Source organism: Puma concolor, chromosome A2, assembly GCF_028749965.1.
Source record: "Puma concolor isolate L17-30 chromosome A2, mPumCon1.1.hap2, whole genome shotgun sequence".
NCBI lineage: Eukaryota > Metazoa > Chordata > Mammalia > Carnivora > Felidae > Puma > Puma concolor.
Genome location: NC_141668.1, coordinates 160,593,914 through 160,605,736, shown reverse-complemented (window position 1 = coordinate 160,605,736; position 11,823 = coordinate 160,593,914). Strand labels below are relative to the sequence as shown.

General features: G+C 46.6%; 1 long non-coding RNA gene and 1 other non-coding gene across 2 annotated transcripts; both read left to right on the top strand.

The window, feature by feature from the left end:
* The first annotated feature begins 72 nt into the window (after positions 1-72).
* LOC147583698 (uncharacterized) lies at positions 73-11,623 on the top strand. The gene is made up of 3 exons (XR_015248490.1): positions 73-459; positions 1,533-1,655; positions 11,243-11,623. It is a non-coding gene; the product is annotated as an uncharacterized LOC147583698 (long non-coding RNA).
* LOC112853092 (U2 spliceosomal RNA) lies at positions 496-683 on the top strand. Its single transcript, XR_003222896.1, has one exon. It is a non-coding gene; the product is annotated as a U2 spliceosomal RNA (small nuclear RNA).
* Positions 11,624-11,823: the final 200 nt, after the last annotated feature.

Here is an 11,823-nt window from a genome sequence, read left to right as displayed (position 1 = left end):
CCCCTTGGCATTTTGTATAAGCCGCGACCGGGGGGAGCCGGCTTTCCACGGCTTTCCGTTGGCCCTCACGTTTCTGTCCGTAGTGTTCGGGCCTTCCAGCGAGCCAGCTTTCACACCAGCCGTGCCGAATGCCCCTCAGGTCGGCCAGACCGGGACGTCACACGTCGCTCCCCAGATCCACCGTCTGCAACCACATCCCAAACAAGCCCGCCCCTCGCCCTTGCACAGGCCCCGCCTCCCATCCCACCAGAACCCTACAAGGGCAGAGCTTCGCCCCCAGCTCGTAGGCTCGCCTCTGCGGTTGGCCCCACCCCCGCAGGCCCCGCCTTCTTTCCCAGACCTTGAGGAGTTTCTGCCCCGAGTGCAAGGGAGGAGTCGCTTCGACGCCGGTGGTCTTTGGCTCCAGCCATCTGGCCTCTAGAGAATGATCTCTCCACCAGCGATGGGGAAGTAATTCTGGTACTGAGCACCCTGCTTCCTTCCAAAACAAATCTAGTTGTTTCTCGGCCTTTTAGCTAAGATCAAGTGTAGTAACTGTTGTCAGATAAACATCAGATACGTCCCCTATCCGAGGGTAATATATTAAATGGATTTTTGGAGCAGGGAGTTGGAATAGGAGCTTGCTCCGCCCACTTCACCCATCCACGTGGTACTGCAGTACATCCAGGAACACTGCACCCGCCTGTGGGGGGGAGAAGATAAAGATTGTACCATTTTAACATTGGCCCTCATCCCTTGTCAACTTCAGGGATTTCCCTCTGAGGATTACACCCTGTTGTTAATTTTGTCTTATGTTGAAATCATTCCTACTTTTCATTTGACCCATTAAAAGAAAGAAAAGAAAAGGAAACCCCTTTGCCCCACATTTTCCACTTATTACTGTCCCTTTGCACTTTTAAAAAAAAAATTTTAATGTTTACTTATTTTTGAGAGAGAGAGAGAGAGAGAGAGTGTGAGTGGGAGAGGAGCAGAGAGGGAGGGAGATACAGAATCCCAAGCAGGCTCCAGGCTCTGAGCTGTCAGCACAGAGCCCAACACGGGGCTTGAACTCACAAACTGTGAGATCATGACCTGAGCTGAAATCGGATGCTTAACCCACTGAGCCACCAGGCGCCCCTGCCTTTGCATTTCTTTTTAGCAAAATTCCTCCAGTGAGTTATCTACATCTGCTGTCTCCATAAGACCTCCATCTATTCCCTCTTCAACCCACTCCAACCAGACTCCTCCCCGCCACCCCATGAGAGCTGTTCAGGAGTATTCCAAGAGTTTCCAAACCCCTCCCTCTCCCTCCTGTCTCTCATCTACCAGCTCAACCCCACTCTCCCTGTATATAATTAACAGGATAAAATACAAACTTCCTGGACAGGCCTTCCAGTTGCAATTAAATTCCAAAAGCCAATAATGAAACAGTGATCATTTTTGTTAAGCACTTATTACATATAAGGGCTTGTTCCATACTCTTTGCATTAACTCATTTAATCCTCACAACAGCCCTGTAACGTAGTTTATGTTATTAATCTCTCCATTTACAGGTGAGGAAACTGAAACACAGAGAGGTTAAGGAACTTGCTCAAGGTCACACAGCTTGTAAGTGATAGAGGCACAATGTGAACTCCAGCCGTGCTGCCCCCAGACTGGGAGGACCTCAAGAACAGGTACTGTGCTTCAACCACATGGCTTCTCCATGCTTGTCACAGGGTATAGCATTTGAGGACCACCCAGACACCCTTGCACTTAACATTGGATTTTATTCTAACTGAATTGGAAGGCCAGAGAGGATTTTGAACAGCCCAAGTCACACCAAACCTGCACACAATTTTTCAGAGGGGCTTTATTGGTAATAGCCAAAAGCTAGGAAAAAACCAAATGTCCCTTGTGAAAATCAGTAGAATGAAACCTCATTTAACGTTTATTTATTTTTTTGGGACAGAGAGAGACAGAGCATGAACGGGGGAGGGGCAGAGAGAGAGGGAGACACAGAATCGGAAACAGGCTCCAGGCTCCCAGCCATCAGCCCAGAGCCCGACGCGGGGCTCGAACTCACGGACCGCGAGATCGTGACCTGGCTGAAGTCAGACGCTTAACCGACTGCGCCACCCAGGCGCCCCATGAAACCTCATTTAAAATGGAGCTGGGAGGCTAGAAGGGGAGCTCACACACCCTACCACTCACCATCAACTGTAAACTAAGCACTGAGGGACTTACCTTGCAAGTATTGAGAACAAATACCACTGAACTACTCCAGCAGAAGGAAGAAAGGTCTTTCTCCTCCCCCAGCAACAGCCCGACCAAGGAGAGACTGTGACCCCACAGCCAACGAAAAAGCCACTATACTTTGAACTCCCAGTTAACTCCAATGGACTTTTGGTTTATAGCAGCTCCTCCCAACCCTCCCTTTTCCTCTCTAAAGAACTTTCCTTGCCCATGTGCCTCAGACTTGCCTGTAGATTGCGGTGGCCTAGGTATCAAGAATTGTAATTTTCTGGTCTTCCTGAATAAGCCCATTTTTGCTGATAAATAACTGACAGTTTTATTTTATTTTTTTAAGTGTATTCATTTATTTTGAGAGAGAGAGAGTGAGCGAGCAGGGGAGAGGCAGAGAGAGAGGGGAAGGAAGAGAATCCCAAGCAGGTTCCACACTGTCAGCGTGGAGCCCGAAGTAGGGCTTGAACTCATGAAATGTGAGATCATAAACAGCCGAAATCAAGAGTCAGATGCTTAGTCCGCTGAGGCACCTGGGGCCCCCAACTGACAGTTTTATTTTTAAGGTTAATGCCTTCAATAGGTGAGTGGTTAAACTGTGATCCACCCATAGCATGGAACACAACTCAGCAATAGAAGGCAAGCTACTGAAACACACAACGACTTAGATGAATCTCAAAATAATGATGCTCAGAGAACAGCTGTGTGGTTGCCAGAAGTTGGGGTGGGAAGAGGGAATGGGGGTGAAAGTGGTCAAAAGGTACAAACACCTAGTTAATAGATAAATAAGTCCTGGGGATGGAGACCACAGTTACCAGTATTATATCATAGATCTGAAAGTTGCTAAGAGAATGGGTTTTAAAAGTTCTCATCATGGGATGCCTGGTGGCTCAGTCGGTTAAGCGTCCGACCTCGGCTCAGGTCACCATCTCGCGGTCTGTGAGTCTGAGCCCCACGTCGGGCTCTGTGCTGACAGCTCGGAGTCTGGAGCCTGTTTCAGATTCTGTGTCTCCCTCTCTCTCTCTCTCTGACCCTCCCCTGCTCATGCTCTGTCTCTATCTCTCTCTCTTTCTCAAAAATAAATAAACATTAAAATTTTTAATAAATAAATAAATAAAAGTTCTCATCACAAGGAAAAAAATTGTAATTCTGTGAGGTGATGGATATTAACTTACTGTGGTCGTCATTTTGCAATATATAGGTATATCAAATCATTAGTCGTGGACCTTAAAGTACAATGGTATATGTCAATTTTACCTCAAAAACAAACAGGCTGGGGGAGAGTATTCTCTATCCACAAGCTAAACACCCATACAAAGTTATGCTGAGTGAAGGAAGTCAGTCTCAAAAGGTTACATACTATATGATTCCATTGATACAATATTCTGTAAGTGACAAAACCAGAGGACAGATGAGTGGTTTCTGGGGACTAGGGGAGGATGTGACTATAAAGAGGGTCACACAAGGGAGTTTTCTGGGATGATGTTCTGTACCTGGATGACGACGGCAGTGGCATGTGTTAAAATTCATTGACTTGTACGCTAAAAAAAAAATCTATTTTAATATATCATACTTTTAAGTTACACATATAATTGCATACACATGCATGTATAGAGAGAGATATACACACACAATGTAAACAGTTTTTTTAAGATACATTAGCAGGGGCACCTAGGCGGCTCAGTTGGTTAAGTGTCTGACTTTTTTTTTTAATTTTTTAAATTGGTTTTAATTTGTTTTAATTTTTTTAATTTACATCCGAATTAGTTAGCATGTAGTGCAACAATGATTTCAGGAGTAGATTCTTTAATGCCTCTTACCCAGTTAGCCCATCCCCCATCCCACAACCCCTCCAGTAACCCTCTGTTTGTTCGCCATATTTATGAGTCTCTCATGTTTCATCCCTCTCCCTGTTTTTATATTATTTTTGCTTCCCTTCCATTGTGTTCATCTGTTCTGTGTCTTAAAGTCCTCATATGAGTGAAGTCATGATATTTGTCTTTCTCTGACTGACTAATTTCACTTAGCATAATACCCCCCAGTTCCATCCACATAGTTGCTAATGGCAAGATTTCATTCTTTTGATTGCAGAGTAATACTCTTTTGTATATAAATACCACATCTTCTTTATCCATTCACCCATCCACGGACATTTGGGCTCTTTCCATACTTTAGCTATTGTCAGTAGCACTGCTATAAACATTGGGGTGCATGTGCCCCTTTGAAACAGCACACCTCTATCCCGTGGATAAATGCCTAGTAGTGCAATTGCTGGGTCGTAGGATAGTTCTATTTTTAGTTTTTTGAGGAACCACCATACTGTTTTCCAGAGTGGCCGCACCAGCTTGCCTTCCCAAAGTGTCTGACTCTCGATTTCAGCTCAGGTCGTGATTCCAGGGTCATGGGATCCAGCCCCACATCTGGAGCCTGCTTGGGATTCTCTCTCTCTCTCTCTCTCTCTCTCTCTCTCTCTCTCTCCCTCTGCCCCTCTCTCTGGTTTGTGCGTGCTCGCTCTCTAAAATTAAAAAAAAAATTTTTTTTAAGATACACTAGCAGAAATAAGACTAAGAAAAACAAATACCATCTGATTTCACTTATATGTGAAATCTACAAAAAAGAAGAAGGAGAAGGAGGAGAAATAGACAAAAAGCAGAATCCGCCATATAAATAAACTAAGAGTTGCTAGAGGGAAGGGGGATAGGAGGATGGACAAAATGGGTGGAGGGGAGTGGGGGACACAGGCTTCCAGTTATGGGATGTGTAAACCACAAGAATAAAAGGCACAGAGTAGGGAACACAGTCAATGATATTGTAACAGTGTCGTGTGATGATAGCAGCTACCCTGACGTGAGGACAGCATGAGGTATGGAGATGTGGAATCACTAGACTGAACACTAACATAATACTGCGTGTCAACCATCCTCAAATTTTTAAAAAATTAACCAAAGACCCACTAGCATCAAGAAATTTACCAATTTCTTGAAGTAACCCGTAGCCTTGAAAGAGAATTAGGAGAAGGAATAGGTTCCTACCTGTGCGGCGCCAAGTTTTCTTGAACACCACATGCAGGAAATATTACTGTTAGATGCTTCACATTTGGGGAAGCAGTGACCTTGCCAGGCCTTCATATTCTCATCAAGCCTCATTTATGAGTTCCAGAGACAACATAGGGTCTGAAAATGGCAAAGAGAGATCATCAGTTCAATTGCTGCATGTAATGACCTCCAAGAGAAGGAGAAGGGAAGGGACCCTCCCATGTCTCCAAGAGTGGTTCGCAGGTAAACGGGTCCAGATCTCCAGATCCTGGTTCAGTGGCCAGTGTTTCTAAATGCTCATACATAAAATGAACAAATCAGGAGACTATAGATGCTGGAAAGGATGTGGAGAAACGGGAACCCTCTTACACTGCCGGTGGGAATGCAAACTGGTGCAGCCACTCTGGAAAACAGTGTGGAGGTTCCTCAAAAAATTAAAAATAGACCTACCCTATGACCCAGCAATAGCACTGCTAGGAATTTACCCAAGGGATACAGGGGTGCTGATGCATAGGGGCACTTGTACCCCAGTGTTTATAGCAGCACTTTCAACAAGAGCCAAATGATGGAAAGAGCCTAAATGTCCATCAACTGATGAATGGTTAAAGAAATCATGCTTTATACACACAATGGAATCCTACTTGGCAGTGAGAAAGAATGAAATACGGCCTTTTGTAGCAACGTGGGTGGAACTGGAGAGTGTTACGCTAAGTGAAATAAGTCATACGGAGAAAGACAGATACCATATGTTTTCACTCTTATGTGGATCCTGAGAAACTTAACAGAAGACCGTGGGGGGAGGGGAAGAGAAAAAAAAAAAGTTAGAGAGGGAGGGAACCAAATCATAAGAGACTCTAAAAAACTGAGAATAAACTGAGGGTTGATGGAAGGTGGGAGGGAGGGGAGGGTGGGGGATGGGCATTGAGGAGGGCATCTGTTGGGATGACCACTGGGTGTTGTATGGAAACCAATTTGCCAATAAATTTCTTATAAATAAATAAATAAAATGCTCATACCGCCTTTGAGAAGGAGCTCGAGGTACCCAGAGCTCCTTCCAAATCGCTAAGCCCTTCCTTGCTTCCACCTGCTTGAGCCAATGGCACCCCCTGGGGCCTCCAGCCATTCCCAGGAGGTACAAGTCATACCCGGCTCCGAGCCCCCTCTAAATGCCTAAAAACGAGGGGCGGACCTACATCTCCATCCACCCAAGCAGAGAAATGAAAGCCAGTCAGTCCTCAAGGCTGGAAAAAATAAAGTCCACAGAAACCACAAAAATAGGCATACCTCCAAGGTATCGCAGATTTAGTTCCAGGCCACCACGATAAAGCAAGTCAAATGAATGTTCTCGTTTCCCAGGGCGTATCAAAGCTGTGCTTACACTATAGTGTAGTCTGTTACGTGCGCAATAGCATCGTGTCTGAAATAACAAATGCACATACCTTAGTTGAAAAAGACTTTATCCCTGGGCACCTGGGTGGCTCAATCAGTTAAGCATCCGACTCTTGATTTCGGCCCGGATCGTGACTTCAGTCATGAGACTGAGCCCCACGCTGGCCCTGCACAACCAGGCGTGAAGCCTGCTTGAGATTCTCTCTCCCTCCCTCTCTTTCTCCTCTTTCTAATATATATATATATATATATATATATATATATATATATATATATGTGTGTGTGTGTGTGTGTGTATAATACTTTATTGCTAAAAAATGCTAACCGTCATCTGAGCCTTCTGTGAGTCATAATCTTTTTGCTGCTGGAGGGTCCTGCCTCCACGTGACGGCTGCTGACTGATCGGGGTGGTGGTCGCTCACGGCTGGGGTGGCTGTGGCAATGTCTTAAATGAGACAGTAGTAAAGTTTGCTGCATCGAAGGAGCCCTCCTTTCACGAGCGACTTCTCTGCAGCATGCGATGCTGTTTGGTGGCATTTCACCCACGGTGGGACTTCTCTCGGAATCGGAGTCCGTCCCCTCAAATCCCGCTGCCGCCGCCCCCTCCACTCTGCCTCTGTGACGTTCTGAACCCTGTGTCGTCGTTCCAACCGTCTTCACGGCATCTTCATCAGGAGCAGATTGCAGCTCAAGAAGCCTGCTTTCCTCGTCCGTTAGAAGCAACTCCTCTTCCGCTCAAGTTTTGTCACGAGATCGGAGCACTGCAGGCCCATTGTCTTCAGGCTCCACTTCGGATTCTAGTTCTCTTGCTCCTCCCACCACACGTGCAGTCACTGCCTCCACTGAAGTCTTGAACCCTCAAAGCCATCCGTGAGGGCTGGGATCCACTTCTTCCGAACTCCGGGTCACGTTGATATTTTGACCTCTTCCCATGAATCACAGATATCCTCAATGGCATCTAGAATGGTGAACCCTTTTGGAGGGCTTTCAGTTTACTTTGCCCAGATCCATCAGAGAAATCACTATGTAGCTAGCTATAGCTTTACAAAATGTATTTCCTTTAGGGCCTCTGGGTGGCTCAGTCGGTTAAGTGTCTGACTTCAGCTCAAGCCATGATCTCCCAGTTCATGGGTTCAAGCCCCACGTCAGGCTCTGTGCTGACAGTTCAGAGCCTGGAACCTGCTTCGGATTCTGTGTCTCCCTCTCTCTCTGCCCCTCTCCCATTCACACACACTCTCTCTCTCTCTCAAAAATAAATAAACATTAAAAAATCAAAACATATTTATGTATTTTTTTATTTTAGAGAGAGATAGAGCATGAGTTGGGGAGAGGGGCAGAGAGAGAGAGAGAATCTTAAGCAGGCTCCACGCCTAGCATGGAGTCCGATGTGGGGCTCGATCCCACGACCCTGGGATCGTGACCTGAGCCAAAGTCAGGAGTTGGACACTCAACTGACTGAGCCACCCAGGTGCCCCAAAATGTATCTCTTAAAGAATAAGCTTAGAAGTCAAAATTACTCCTTAATCCATGGACTGCAGAATGGATACTGTGATTACAGGCCTGAAAACAACATTAAACTTACTTTACATCTCCATCAGTGCTCTTGGGTGACCATGCACATTGTCAACGTGCAGTCTTATTTTGAAAAGAATTTCTTGCTTGCTTGCTTGCTTTCTTGCTTTCTCTCTCTCTCTCTCTCTCTAGCAGTAGATCTAAAATATTTAATAAACCATGCTGTAAACAGATAAGCTATCATCTGGGCTTTATTGTTCCACATATAGAGCATAGACAGTCAACTTAGCCTACTTCTTTTTTTTTTTAATTTTTTTTCAACGTTTTTTATTTATTTTTGGGACAGAGAGAGACAGAGCATGAACGGGGGAGGGGCAGAGAGAGAGGGAGACACAGAATCGGAAACAGGCTCCAGGCTCCGAGCCATCAGCCCAGAGCCTGATGCGGGGCTCGAACTCAGGGACTGCGAGATCGTGACCTGGCTGAAGTCGGACGCTTAACCGACTGCGCCACCCAGGCGCCCCGACTTAGCCTACTTCTTAAGGGCCCTAGGACTTTTGCAATGGCAAATAAGCATTGACTTCAGCTGCATTAGCCCCTAACGAGAGAGTCATCCTGTCCTCTGAAGCTTCGAGGGCAGCCATTGACCTCTCCTCTCTAGCTCTGAAAGTCCTGGATGGCGTCCTCTTCCAATCAGAAGACTGGTCTCCACGGACAACCTGCTGTTTAGACTGCAACCACCTTCGTGAATGATCTCGGCTAGATCTTCTGGATCACTCGCTGCAGCTTCTGCGTCTGCACCTGCTGCTTCGCCTTGCGCTGCCGCGTCAGGGGCTATGGCGTCTTTCCTGGAACCTCGTGACCCGACGTGTGTCTGCTGGCCTCCAACGTGAGAGCTTCCTCACCTCTCTTGGCCTTTGTAGAATTACAGGGTTAGGGCCTTGTTCCGGACGAGGCTTCGGCTTAAGGGAACGTCGTGGTGGTTTGACCTTCTGTCCAGACCTCAAACTTTCTCCACATCATCAGTAACACAGTTTTGCTTTCTTATCACTCATGTTTGTTCACCGAAGGAGCACTTTTGTTTTAATGTTTATTTATTTTTGAGAGAGAGAGACACACACACAGAGTGCAAGCAGGGGAAGGGCAGGGAGAGAAGGAGACCCAGAATCCGAATCAGGCTCCAGGCTCTGAGCTGTCAGCACAGAGCCCAATGCGGGGCTCCAACCCATGAACCGTGAGATCATGACCTGAGCTGAAGTCAGACGCTTAACCGACTGAGCCACCCAGGCGCCCCACATCCCACATTTCTTTCAGATTATTTGTAATCTCTCGGTTTCCCAGGGTCCTCCCAGTGGTCAAAGCTGCTAAGGGCACATACCACTTGGGACTGAATCCCGGGTGGCTCTTCAGTAGCCATGGGATATGGGGCCAATCTTTTTAAACTCTTGGACCCTTCATGTTACTCATCAGTATAATGGAAATAATAATCTTGCTTCATGGGAGGATACAATTAATGTGTTGCTACTTGTCTACCAGAATTTATTCTCAGTTTCCTCCTTTAAAAATCGAACTCCTGGGGTGCCTGGGTGGCTCAGTCAGTTAAGCGTCCGACTTCGGCTCAGGTCATGATCTTGCGGTTCATGGGTTCAAGACCTGCGTCGGGCTCTGTGCTGACAGCTCAGAGCCTGGAGCCTGCTTCAGATTCTGTGTCTCCCTCTCCCTCTGCCCCTCCCCTGCTCATGCTCCATCTCTCTTTGTCTCTCAATAATAAATAAACGTGAAAAAAATTTTTTTTTTAATCAAACTCCTAAAGGGCGCCTGGCTGGCTCGGTCAGTAGAGCATGTGACTCTTGATCTAGGGGTCATAAATTCAAGCCCTATGTTAGGTGTAGAGCTTACTTAAAAAAAAAAAAAAAAAAAAAAAAAGTTCAGGGTGCCTGTGTGGCTCAGTTGGTTAAGCCATCCAACTTCAGTTCAGGTCATGATCTTGCGGTTTGTGAGTTCGAGCCCCGCATCGGGCTCTGTGCTGATGGCTCAGAGCCTGGATCCTGCTTCGGATTCTGTGTCTCCCTCTCTCTCTGCCCCTCTCCTGCTCACACTCTGTCTCTTTCTCTCAAAAATAAATAAACATTGGGGGGAAAATTTAAAAAAAAAAAAAAAAAAGAACTCCCAGGATGTGGCCCAGCACATGGCAATCCACCTAAAAACCCTGTATTCCAGATGCTGCAGTGTGGGTCATAGTTCCGGCCAAGAGAACGTGAAGAGATGTGATGATGACTACATCCACACTGTGCCCTTAAAAGGAAAGGGCAGGGGCACCCGGGTGGCTCAGTCGGTTAAGTGTCCGACTTCAGCTCAGGTCACGATCTCACGGTCCGTGAGTTCAAGCCCCGCGTCGGGCTCTGGGCTGACAGCTCGGAGCCTGGAGCCTGCTTCCGATTCTGTGTCTCCCTCTCTCTCTGACCCTCCCCTGTTCACGCTCTGTCTCTCTCTGTCTCAAAAATAAATAAAACGTTAAAAAAAATTAAAAAATAAAAGGAAAGGGCATGTGCTCCTTAGAGCCTAACACCCCTTCCTGTAGCCTGGGATGTAGACACAATGGTCGGAGGTAAAGACGTTACTTTGGACCCAGGGACCGAAGACACGGCTTATAAGGAAAACAGAGTCACTTTACCAGCCCCAAACCGACTGCCACCTCTAGACAGCTACATGAGCAAGACGTAACTTCTGTCGGGTTTCAGTTGCTGCGTTTTGGGGGTCTCTCTGTTATAGTAGTTCATACTGAACAATAACTAACGTAAATGTTAATGCCAGAAATGGGGTTCTGCCATAATAAAAACCCAAACTCTGAGGCATTACCTTAGCCATCAGGTAACAGATCATGAGGACACAGACGCACGGTGGGACATTGGTGACCTGTGTTATGTTAGAGCAAACCATCTGGGAAAACTGTGACGTCTTGCATGACAGACAGCCTGGCAAATAGCCAGACTATTTGTGTGTGTTTCCTACTTCCTGCCACTGTTAATAGAAACAGAGATGTGCTGGGGTCAGCCAGGATGGAAGGGACTCTAATAACATTAAGGCAGTCTCTCTCCATGCAGGTTATGATTTAAATTGACTGAGTCTGGTAATTTGGGGCCTCCCCGGGAAGCAGTGATACCAGGTGGCTCTGAGGAGACAGTTCCAGCAAGATGATGGCCCTTGCTCAACAGCCTGAAGAAGATGCCAAGGCCCAAGGCAAGAGGGCAGCATTTGGGTTTAAGAACGCTATCAGATGGGGGCGCCTGGCTGGCTCAGTCGGTTAATCGTCCAACTCTTGATTTCGGCTCAAGTCATGATCTCCCCATTCATGAGTTCGAGCCCCAAATCGGGCTCCGTGCTAACATCTCAGAGCCTGGAGCCTGCTTCAGATTCTGTGTCTCCCTCTCCCTCTGTTCCTCCCCTGCTCACGCTCTATCTCTCTGTCAAAAATAAAGATTAAAAAAAAAAAAAAGGTTAAGGCAGTCAATTTTATGTCCAGTGTATTTCACCACAATAAAAGAAATGGGGGGGGGGGGGAACTGTGTCCAGGGAAATCTTTAGCTGTACTTGCTTGTACTTGGAGCTGCCTGGACACACGAAGCTGGGGCGCCAGCTAAATATTTTAGAGAAACTGTAAGATAAAAGACTGTTGACTGATTGG